The following is a 12,477-nucleotide window of genomic DNA, read 5'->3' on the forward strand; positions in this document are numbered from 1 at the left end:
CTGCCTTCTAGAGCAGGGACATCCAACATATGGTGATCTACTCACCATATAAAAAACCTGGAACTGGTGGAGATCTACCCATTGCCGTTGGATGGACCAAAATTGTTGAGCTTTTTTTTAGGAAGCCAAAATTGTTTTTTCACCCTTTTTTGGGGGGGGAGGGGGAAGGAGATCACTGAGGAACCAAAGATCTACCAGGATCTACCAGGAACACCCCAGATTCTACCTGTTGGACATGCCTGTTCTAGAGCAACAGGAGAAATAAGTCTGCTCGAATTCTGGCATGGCAGCCTTCAGATATTTGAAGACAGCTATCACGTCTCCCCTTAAACCTCCCTTCTCCAAGCTAAACATACCCAGCTTTTTCAGTTGGTCCTCAGGATTTGGTTCCCAGACTCCACCCTCCTCTACATCCTCTCTAGTTTGTCCAAGCCTTTCTTAAAATGTGGCTTCCACAGCCAAAGACACTACTCCAGCACAGATCAGGTGGACAGATTACAATTGTATACATTTAACATAGCTAAACATGCAATAGTCAAGAAGAGAGAACTGCCACAATCTGGAGCAATCCTATGCATATTTGCTAGGAATAAAGTCCCACTGATAAAGCTGCAATAAGTCCCATGAAAACACAACGCTGCTGACTTCAGAGTAAACATGCACAGGATCACTTCCTGCAGGATACTTTTTCTGCATGGGGAATCCCGTCGAGTGTTCCTCTTGGAGAATCTGTGCGCAAAATGTGCACTCTGACAGGCATGAAAATTACATAGATATCTCCTGCTTTGTGGTTTCCAAACCCTTGTACTGCAGTAAAATAATAATAATAATAATAAATAATAATAATAATAATAATAATAATAATAATAATAATGCTGTCCCCATTTCCCATGGTGCATACAAGTTTTGTGCAAGGCTTTTCCTACAATCATGTAGCAAAAAAATACATCCTCTACAAAGAAAACCTGAAGCAGCAAAAGCAGAGGAAAATCCCACTGGCTTAAGGCAGTCAGTGAATGAAAACAAAGAGGAAAGATCTGGTTTCATATCTCCCTGCCCTCTCGCTCTAGTCAGAGGCCCCATGTACCTGTAGCCAGTTTGCCATTCCACCCCCCACCCCAGTTCGTGCCAAATCTGTACAGAGGCGAGGAAGGTGTATTTTCTCACTAGCCGCCATAATAATAGCCTCTCCGGTGCAAAGTGGGCAAGGCAGAACACTCTTATAAGTCAACCTTCTTTTCCCCATTACAACCAAACTGAACTGTGACAAACATTTCCTCTTTGGGTGACGTGAAGCAGATAAACAACCAAGCACTACAAAAAGGACAAAAAACTACAAACCTACCAGTGAAAAGATCCCCCACACTTTCCTTTGCATTCCAGCACAGCATAGGGCTGACTCCTGATCTGCAGATCAAGCAATTTGAGAGGCAGGAGGAGGAAGAAACCTAGAGGAAGGTTGAGTATTCTTCACTTCCTTGAGGCACTAGTGAGCTTGTGGGGGAAGGGACGTTGACTGTCCCACTTGGCTCATCTGCTGCTCTGCATCGTGCTAACATGCTGTTCCCACCTCCAAGAGGTCTCTTCTCAGGCTAGATCTTCAGCTTGATGCCCACCAGCAGAGCTTACAAAGACAATTTGTACTATCTGAGCATTTATTCCGAATCCTCCTTGGAACTAATAAACTAATGTGTCGCTATGTTTTATATTTACTTAGTTACTTTACCATATTTACAGATCTCCAGATAACAAAGTCATCTGGATGACTTACAATGGCAAGTAGCACAATAAAATTCAGCAGAGAGTAAAGTCAACAAAGCAGCAACAAAGTATCTCTGAAAGACCAAGACTCAAATAGTTTTAAAGGTTAAAGGCCCAATCCATGGGTAGGCAAACTAAGGCCCGGGGGCCGGATCCAGCCCAATCGCCTTCTAAATTCAGCCAGCGAACGGTCCAGGAATCAGTGTGTTTTTACATGAGTAGAATGTGTCCTTTTATTTAAAATGCATCTCTGGGTTATTTGTGGGGCCTGCCTGGTGTTTTTACATGAGTAGAATGTGTGCTTTTATTTGTGGGGCATAGGAATTGGTTCATTTCCCCCCCAAAAATAGTCAAGCCCCTCACAAAGTCTGAGGGACAGCGGACTGGCCCCCTGCTGAAAAAGTTTGCTGACCCCTGGCCCAATCTTCTTTGAAGGTGTGATGGGGCCATAGGAGTTCGTGTATCTGTCTTCACCAGCAGAGGAGGAACTCTGCTCATCCTGGCTTTTCTCCCATTCCCTTAGCGTGTCCCTGGAATGTGGGAGGGGAGTATGCTGGTCCCGGACCTTACCATATTGATTCTCCTTCCCATTGGGATCAATGGGAATGAAAATCCTTTTTGACAAAAAAAAAAACAAACAAACCAAAACCCCGTGGGGGGTTTCATCTTGCTGGTACAAGCATGACACATCTTTGGATTTGGTGGTTCCTCTGCCACAACCATTCCTCCCTCCCATCCAACCCCGTAGGATTTCTCTGCAAACCTTTAAAAGGTCTTCACCAGGCTGGAAAGAGTACAAAGTGGGTGCCCTGTGAACATCTCTAGAGAGTGTGTTCAACCCAATGTGCCCCACTTGGCTGGGACACTGAGAGAAGAACTTCTGGCTTCACAGTGAAATGAATACATGTTTGATATCAGCACATAACACTGAAATGGCTTATCTACATAAGACTGATCCAATATGCAGAAGCCTGTTTTCCTATGGGTGGGCAGACGTCTAGCTGCTCATTCTCCAGAATCAGAACTTGCTGCCTCTACCATATGTCTGGATGTGCCCCCCGAAGGACCTCCAAGAGTAGACTACTGATCTGTCTGTCCTGTTCCCCCCCCCCCCAGACAGCTGATGCAATACAGACAATCTGCCCAGGAGACTCCTGGAAAAGATCCTGCATATTATACAAGCTGCTGAAAGCAAGAATTGGAAAGCGACTGAATCACATTGCCAAGATTGAGCAAACTGAGAGAAGTATTACTCATAGGTTCCTGTAACATTGTGCATATGGGGGAAACTACAAAGGACAATGATAAGTCACAAAGGACACCTGTGAGCAAAGTCCATCAGGTTCACCTGCATTCCAGAGAAAATACTTTGCTCTGAAGCAGGACTGGTCTGGCTGTTTCCATTCTTCTGAATGTGCAGACATGGGGTGCATCAGCATGACTTACAGATTTTAGGACTAACTACTGCAGGGGCAGGGAACTTTTACCCCCCACTAGGGTGAATGTCAGTGGGGCAGAGGTGAGTAAACTTTCATCCAACTTCCCTCCTCCTTTCTCCTTTCCAGCTCTCTAATTCCTTCCCTAGGATCCTTTCCCACCTGCCTGGGTTCTAGATCCCTGCTTACCTCCCATTGGGAATCCCACTGAGGAAAGAGAACAAGACTTTTAATTTCAGGGTCGTGGGTTTAATAATAATAATAATAATAATAATAATAATAATAATAATAATAATAATAATTTATTATTTGTACCCCACCCATCTGGCTGGGCTTCCCCAGCCACTGGGCGGCTTCCAAAAAAAAATATTAAAATACTCTAATACATCAAACATTAAAAGCTTCCCTAAAGAGGGCTTCCTTCAGATGTCTTCTAAAAGTCTGGTAGTTGTTCTCTTTGACATCTGGTGGGAGGGCGTTCCACAGGGCGGGCGCCACTACCGAGAAGGCCCTCTGCCTGGTTCCCCGTAACTTGGCTTCTCACAGTGAGGGAACTGCCAGAAGGCCCTCGGTGCTGGACCTCAAGCCCCACACTGGGTGAAATATTGCTGCATTTCAGGGGTTGGACTAGATGACCCCCGTGGTCCCTTCCAACTCTACAATGCAATGATTCAAAAGCAGGGAGCCAAGTGGGGATTTTGTCATATAAAGGAGAAAACTACTGCTTCCCAAGGATGTTCAGCAATAGAAAGCAGCCCATCCGGGTACCAGGGCTCCATTGTAACATGTAGTCTTGTACGAGGCAAGATTTGTTTAGGTGCAAATCAGGGATGTCTCAGGAAATGGGCACTCTATGCAGGGCTGCCCTTGGGCCTGGTTCAGAAGCTCCAGCTGAGGCAGAATGTGGAGGCCAGGCAATGATGGGGCCATGGGGCCAATAACATGTGGTGCCATTGTTAAAACATCTGCACTGGCTGCCCATCTGCTACCCAGCCAGGTTCATGGCCCTTGTGTTAATTTACAAAGCCCTGAACAATGAAATCTAGGGTATTTAGGGATCTCCTAAATGCTTATATTCCAACTCAGTCACTGAGATCATCTGCACAAGTAACGTTGCTTAACCCCCCAAGCTGGTGAGGCTTATCTGACAGCAACAAGAAACCAAGCCTTTAGTGTCACCCACCCAGTCCTGTGTAATGCTCTGCCAATAGAAATTCAGCAGATGCCTTCTGTTTCAACCTTCAAATACCTGCTGAAAACTTTGCTATGCTGCCAGGCTTATGTAGGTAATTAAGAAAACATCCTTCCGTAATGCTCTCCAATTTTGAATGCTTCCTTTTTTAAAAAATTGAAACCATAATGGACCCTGTTTACCTTTGCAAGCGTGCTAGCAGTTTTATTGTGGCATCACTGGTGTATAGACAGTGTTTTAAACTGCTTTGATATTGTTTATGATATAATGGTACACACACACACCCTAATTTTTGGGTAGCCTTGCTCTATTTCCTAACTGACAGACACTCAATTACCCAAGTTTGTTATTACAAGTTAATTTGCCATCAATAAACAACAAGAATAAAAGTGGCACCAAGCAGAACAGTAACTGGTTGAAAGCCAATGCATAGTTGATTAGCAGACTTTGAAGCTGCTATTAATAGATCTCTACAGGATATACCCAATATGCAAAGTTTTAGGGGAAGTCAAGTTATAGAATCAACAATGCATAGATTGTCTGGTAGCAAAGTTCAGCAGAAAAAATGTGTGAGAAAAAGTTCCAGACTTCCAACTGTTTAAATAGGATCTTGGGAAGAAGAATGAGTTTCTAAAGGTTTAGGAAGTAATTAATAACTTAGGACACAAATACTTATCAAACATTTCCTCTCCATTTTTAATAAAATCTAATAGCAAATAATGTTCAACTCTAGGTTGGTCACCTTTACGCTTTTGTCCAGGAAGTTTATTTAGCATAATTTCAATGATGCATAAATACCTGGTTACTAGTTAAAAGAAAATCAGTTAAAAGTTCTAGAAGGAAATGGCAGATGGATGTAATATATGACCTTAAGGTTAATCATGCCAGATAAATGAGATCAAGTTTTGAGACTAGTGTCAGAGGGAAGCACAGCTGGATATTTTCAAACCCCCAAACTGAGTTTCACTAGGATATTTGATGCAATACCACAACGGAAATAATGTTTCTTACATTATTCTTATTTGTCATGTATATAGTACATTCAGTGAGCATGGTGCTCTACTGAGGTGACATGATGCCCTCAAGGTGTTTTGGACTACATATCCCATAATACATGTTGGCGGAGGCTGAGAGGAGCAGTAGTCCAGAACACAGGGAGGGCACCATGTTGCCTGCCCCTGCTCTATCAAGTACAAGAGGCCTGGTCGATGCCCAGAGGAGCTTTCAGTCTGAAATTCAACACATGTAAAACAATAAAGGAAGGGGGTGGCAGAGGTAAACAAGTAAAGCAACATGCAATTAAATTTCAGTTGTGTGTGCTTAGCCTTAATTACAGGTCTAGCTGCAGAAGGGAATGGAAACAAAGACGTTTCGTCAAGGGCTTCATAGATAAGGTGGGTTTTGAAGGAAGGAAGACAGCTGGCATCTCAAATGTGTTCTAGGAGACAGTACCAAGCCTACAGGGCAGCGAAGGGAAAAGGGCAAAACTTCCTGAGGTCCTCAGTATTGATGTTCATTTTTTCTTATTTCAGTGATCAGTCCATGAAAGCAAAAGTATCCAAAAGTTGAAAGAAGGAAGCAGCAGTAGTGGGGGGATGAAAAGTAATGAACACACCAAGGACATTAAGCTGTATGAACTGCTTGACCTCGTGATCTAAGGGAGCACCTTCCATTTCTACAATCACTCCAGCTGCAGTTCCCAGCATCTGATCCAATTTCAATTTTGCGTTATTGAAGGCGGGTGAAAATTCTAAATAGTAATTCAAACAGGGCCATAACCATTTGCTGAATATCATTATTATTATTCAGTGCTTTTGTTCTTTAAAAAATGTTTAGGGGTACTCTCATTTTCCTATTCATATTGAAATACTGCCCCTCAATGAGCCCATTCACAAAATGTTTAGGGGTATGTGTCCCCCTATGCCCCCCCCCCAGAAAAAAGCACTAAACCTTACTGGAAACACTGTCCTTCACTGAGCTGCTACAATCCTAAGCATACTTGCTAGAAAGTCTGTCACAAAGAACTCAGAAGCCCCTTTATAAGAAAACCATAAACAGGATTGAGCTGTGGATGCATTTCTCTTCCCCAAAGCTGGTTGCCTTTGTGGCTCCTGTGGTTGATCCAGTCCCAACCCCTCCTCCTTCCTACTCCTCCTGTGTCAGTCTGTCATTTCCTGGAAGGGAAAAATACATATATGTGCTTATTCATTTCCTAAGGGCATATCTTGTGCAATTGTGCAATTGAAGATCTATTTTATGAGAGGTGTCTGGAAGCATCAGGTCTAAGCAAAACCAAACTGGTCACAGAGGGAATAAAACTGCATTCTAAAAATAAAGATTAATACCAGGGCTCCCCACCCCCCAGCTAGAACTCAATCCTGGCCCCTCTCAAGTGGTGCCATTCTAAGAGAACGAGGGCGGTGTTCATGGTATGCTCCAGCACCTTTATAGAAGAATACCACTGATTAATACTATGCACATAGAGAGGTTATTCAAGTTATATGAAAAAGAGAAAGATTACACAAATTATTAGGGCTAAATTTACACTGGAGCCCAGAATCAGCTTTCAGTACCAGGGTATGTCATGGAACTAGAAAAATCACAAATATGAAAAGTGCCTCAAATCTTGTACCCCTTCTAGATTTGCACTTTTATGTCTGTAAAAGAAAAGGGTCACTTCATCACTGATTTATTCCATCATTTAAGTACACGCAACAGGAAAGTCATGGTGAACTTCAATGATTTTTAGCCAATGGCAACCTAGATTTTTTTATTATTCCTTTGATTTCCAAGGTTCAGGCTGTGTCATTGTTTATGTAGCTAAAACAGTAGCATCCCCACACAAGAGAGAGATATCAACAGACATCTGAAGTCCCAAGGCTGAAAGAAGTACCCGCCCCCCACCCCCCCAAAAAACCACACCTTTGGTGTGAAAAATCCTAAAAGGGAGGCCCAAAAACAGCCCAAGGTGGCTGTTGTGCCAAGTGATCATGGCAAGGTGCCAAGTGATCATGGAATGCTGACCAACTTTTGAGGTAGGTGGAATACGAGAATGGGATGGCACTGATGCCATCATCATCATCATCATTATTAAAATTTGTATACAAAATGAAAACACTAAATACGTAACAACAAAACTGTATGAATGTTCTGCCATACGATATATATACATTTTTTAAAAACCCTCTGCACATAGCAAAGTAAATGTCAAAGCGAAAGCTTCTTGCTAATTATGCTATGGGGGGGGGGTCTGTGCAGGGAAATTTTTGTATGGCAGAGCATTCCATTGTGTAAGCCTTCACCTACGGTCTAAAGTGGTACAACCCAGAAACAGATCTGCAACCTCATCAAGAAGTAGGCCTGGTGAAGCTTCACTTTTGCTATTCAGCAGAATGGGATTTCCTGTTTAAAGAGGAAAGGGGGTGTCTTCCTATAGCGTGTAAAAACAAAGAGGATTTGTAATCAATTGTTGCTCTTTAAAACTAACAAACTTTTCACCTCCCTGTTTCAGGAAAATGAATTATCAGACTGGATTAGAAAAATGTAGAATCACATAAGGATTTTTACCCACTTCGATATCCAGATGGTGGGAAGTTGGGGATGGAGGGGGGGGAGAGAGCTTTTAACAAGTAACTCTTAAAATGGTACAAAATTAAGCTCATCTGCTTTTTATGGCTTCAAAATTAGATTCGTGTTGCCTTTTGAGAAAAATCAAAGCCAGCAAACCTCTTCATCAGGCAGCATTTTCTTTCAGATCTGGCATTAGTCGAGTCTTTGCTTCATTCATTTCCATTCAAATGATTTTTTTTTTCCTTCAGGGAGAAGAAGGAATACATCATCTCTTCAGTTTTAATACAGTCAGCTGAGCTAAGAATTTCTGACCAGAAATGCTGATGGCACAAGGACATCCTAGGGATATTTATTAACACACTCCCCATGAAATAGATGTGAGCATTAAGATAGAACAAAAGCAATTTATTTCTATAGAATCTCCAGGTCATCATTTGCCACATGGCACCCTTGGCAGCTTAAAGATGATAAAGGTACACACCACACTTCATACATTATTAAGCATTAAGATTCACTTGCTTTCACCTTAAATGACAAAAAGCTTAGATACTTTGGGTACAGCATCTGCTAGCCACACTCACTCAACCTAGTGACAAAATAATGAAGGTCATTGGACAAATGTGGTCAGCACACCACAAATCAAAGTTTGGCATTGCCCAACATCCAACCAACCTTCTCACATTTATTTAACTTGCATGCCACTTTATATTTCCACAGAAATCTCTAAGCAGTTTACACACTCCTACAAAAACTGTTTGAAACATGAGTCAATAGAGCTTCATGTATTAGGGCAGGCACCCCCAAACTCGGTCCTCCAGATGTTTTGGGACTACAATTCCCATCATCCCTGACCACTGGTCCTGTTAGCTAAGGATGATGGGAGTTGTAGTCCCAAAACATCTGGAGGGCCAAGTTTGGGGGTGTCTGTACAGTGGTACCTCTGGTTACGTACTTAACTCATTCTGGAGGTCCGTTCTTAACCTGAAACTGTTCTTAACCTGAAGCAGCACTTTAGCTAATGGGGCCTCCCGCTGCGCCGCCGGAGCACGATTTCTGTCCTCATCCTGAAGCAAAGTTCTTAACCCGAGGTACTATTTCTGGGTTAGCGGAGTGTGTAACCTGAAGCATATGTAACCTGAAGCGTATGTAACCCGAGGTACCACTGTATTAGGGCAAATGCAGACTGCCCCACCAACTACAGTTGGCCTTCATTCTGCCTATCATTGGCTGTGGCGCAATCTACTGTTGATCTCCCTGGTTTCTGCCCAACCCATCCCAGTGGGCACTAGGCAGCACTGCATATGACTTCTGTTTTGGTTTCGCTAAAAACAAGATGAGTGCCTGAGTCATTATCACATCTTAACTTTTCTGCATCTCATTTCTGTCTGACCTCACCGTTTACAACTACCCCTTTCTGGCCCAAACAAATCCACCCCCCCCCCAAAAAAACCTGCTTCTATAGACATGCAACTCAGGATAATGCTTCATGCATCTGATGGACTGCAGTACGCAAAAGCTTATTCCATTATCAACCTGTAGGTCAGTGCCACAAAACTCTTTTTCCTGAAAAAGATCTGCCTGACTACCTGTCTGGAAAGAGTGGCTTGTGTTTAGCTCATATATTCAAACACAGAGCAAGATGGGATGGTCATTATGCTATAAAGGTCTTCATTACCTTGTCATGTTTCTTAGGAAGCCAGGCAGCAAGCTCTCTCTCTCTCTCTCTCTCTCTCTCTCTCTCTCTCTCTCTCTCTCTCTGTCTACTTGCAAGGAAGGTCCCTTGCTGCCTATTGTTATGTCCCTCACTGCATATCTTGTTCTTTAGTTATTCCAGTGTTGATAGTTGTACATTTGCAATGCAACACACACACAAAAGCGGGGAACGGGACGACCCACCAGCATTAGAAGAAAAGACTGCAAACAAGTCAGAGCAATGAAAAGTGGCCTGGGACACTGGCTGAAGAGCATATAAAAAGAAGTGGCCAATTTTGCCCTCTTGTGGCTGGCTGTGTGATGAGCATTTGTTTCTCCAGCTTTCAAATGATTGCGCTGGAAGCATATACATTTTGCAATGATATGGTAGAGCAGGGGCAGAGAACCTGCAGGCCTCCAGAGATTGATGCACTACCACTCCCATCAACCCGGACTGGCTGGAGCTGATAGGAGCTGGAGTCTAGCAACATCTAGGCTACAGGTTCGCAACCCTATCGTTCAGATATGGCTAGAAAAGACAAGTTCCATATTCTGTGATTAATAACTCTTGTTGAAATCAGACAAAGAGAAGCTGGGTTCTTGTCCCCCGATTTCTAAAAAAATCCAACTACCAAGCATACACCTTGATGCTGACGAGGAATGTAACATTAAATGAAACAGAAACCAATGTTTGCAAGAGTCTACTAATCGAATAAGCTGCATACTGAGTGTATATCCTTAATAACCTGCTTTTACCAGATTGGACATTTTATAACCAGAGTAACTGTCATACTTCCTAGGAGGGAAGTTTTTTTATTTGATTTCATAAGAAGAAAATATGCTAGGATCAGAATCGCACAAATTTCCAAAGTCAGGGTGCCACCACTAAAAAGGCTGTCTCACTCTGGTCAGCCCCTGTAGGACCCAGAGAAGGACCTCCAAGGAAAATCTCTATATGAAAGGCAGGGTTTTCTGTGAGTAGGCCACCCAGGTGTGCGCGCGCACACACGCGGAGGAAGGGAGGGGAAGAGAGAGAGAACTGGTATCTTGAATAGGTTACTGGTTCAAATCTTGCCTCACCCATGCACTCAGCCAACGTAGCTCCCTCTCAGCCTCAGTTGCACATTTCAACACGGGGATAAAAATGCTGATCTACTTCACAGGGTTAAGGTTACTGTACTAATGTTTGCAAACCATTTTGGACAGCTGAAAGTGCTGAAAATGCTGAGTGTTAACAGTTACTTATCTTTGCCCTGAATAACTGAAAAACACAAAGACCGCAAAACGTTTAAAGCAGGGCTGGCTAACCTGTGGCTGCCCGTATGTTGTTGGACTACAACTCTCATCAGCCCTGACCACTGGCCTTGCTGGCTGAGGCTACTGGGAGGAAGGCTCCAACAAGATATGGAGGGCCATGGCTAGCTGCCCTGCTTTCACAATGTCATTTAAATGAAGGACTGCAGCTCTTTCATAGTTTAAAGGCTCCCAAAAGAAGTCAGCAAAATTGCACTTCCCACACCCAACCCACCACTCTTTTTTTGATAAAGATGCAGTTGCCCACCCACAGTCTTGTCAATAGTGCATTCCACTCTGCTTCTCTAGGCCTCTCCAGGTCACAGTGATTCATTGTTCCCATGGCGACAAGCAGAGCAACAGGACTGAGGAGGAGGAATGGGGACAGCCTAATGTGTAAGATCTAACATGCTTCCTCCCCTGGAGCCAAAGCCAGGAGTAATGAATGAAACATTCCAGTCTATGCACAGCAGCACCTCACCTTCCCTCATCTAAGCCGGCACAACATTGCTTCAGAGGGTAACTTTTGAGACTTGAATTCTATAGGTAAACATATGGCAGAGAATTTGGTTCGTAACACTCCAGATTAAGTTCCAACCTTAATATTTGTGGGAGTGTGACAAGTGAAAGTTTGGAAACAAGGCTTCCCCTCTAATTGCCCCTCTGTGGCTGAAGGATCCTCTAAGACAGGGGTGGGAACCCTTGATCTGTCATGAGCCTCCTTCCCTTGAGGGTAATCAGATGAGGCCCACACACCAGTGGTGGGCAAGGATACTGCTAAAGGTGGGTAGGACCACACCCTTCTTCCTCTCTCCCCTCATCACCGGTAAGAACTGAAGGGCGACATTTAATTAAGCTGAGGGCCACATGCAGCACTACTCTTAAGATCTTGTCTCTAGGTTGGCAGGCCCATCATACACTTAAAACACTATTATAGTATACCTTGGGTTACAGATGCTTCAGGTTACAGACGCTTCAGGTTACAGACTCTGCTAACCCAGAAATAGTACCTCGGGTTAAGAACTTTGCTTCAGGATGAGAACAGAAATCGTGCGGCAGTGGCGGCACAGAGGCAGCGGGAGGCCCCATTAGCTAAAGTGGTACCTCAGGTTAAGAACAGTTTCAGGTTAAGAAAAGACCTCCAGAACGAATTAAGTTCTTAACCCAAGGTACCACTGTTTAACTTTTTAGAGTCATAGCTTTTCCCCAAAGAATACTGGGAACTGTCATTTATTAAGGGTGCCGGGAGTTGAAGTTGTTAAGAGACACGTATTCTCTTCAAGGAGCTACAATTCTGAGTTCTCTGGGAAACAGGACTCATTGTTAAACGCTTTGGGAACTGTAGTTCTGTGAAAGGAAAGGGGTCTCCTAAGAACCTGCAGTGCAAAAGTTCCCAGGGTCTTTGAGGAAAGTTATGGCTGTAAAAAGTGGTATAATAGTGCTTTAAAACATGTGGTATAGATGTGGCCTCAGTTAAGATTAATCCCTTTTCATTGACCAAAAAGGTATCCTCATTATTTGGGAACAGACTAC

At 43.4% G+C, this 12,477-nt stretch overlaps 1 protein-coding gene across 1 annotated transcript in view; it reads right to left on the bottom strand.

Moving 5' to 3' along the window:
* MOB3C (MOB kinase activator 3C) overlaps positions 1–1,624 on the bottom strand; it is a 33,360-nt gene extending 31,736 nt beyond the window's left edge. The window contains exon 1 of the mRNA XM_083742572.1: positions 1,346–1,624. The gene's annotated coding sequence lies outside the window, so the exon portion shown is untranslated. The remainder of the gene's footprint in view (positions 1–1,345) is intronic.
* Positions 1,625–12,477: the final 10,853 nt, after the last annotated feature.

Source organism: Podarcis gaigeae (genome assembly GCF_964106915.1).
Source record: "Podarcis gaigeae genome assembly, chromosome: 6".
NCBI classification, from domain to species: Eukaryota; Metazoa; Chordata; class Lepidosauria; order Squamata; family Lacertidae; genus Podarcis; species Podarcis gaigeae.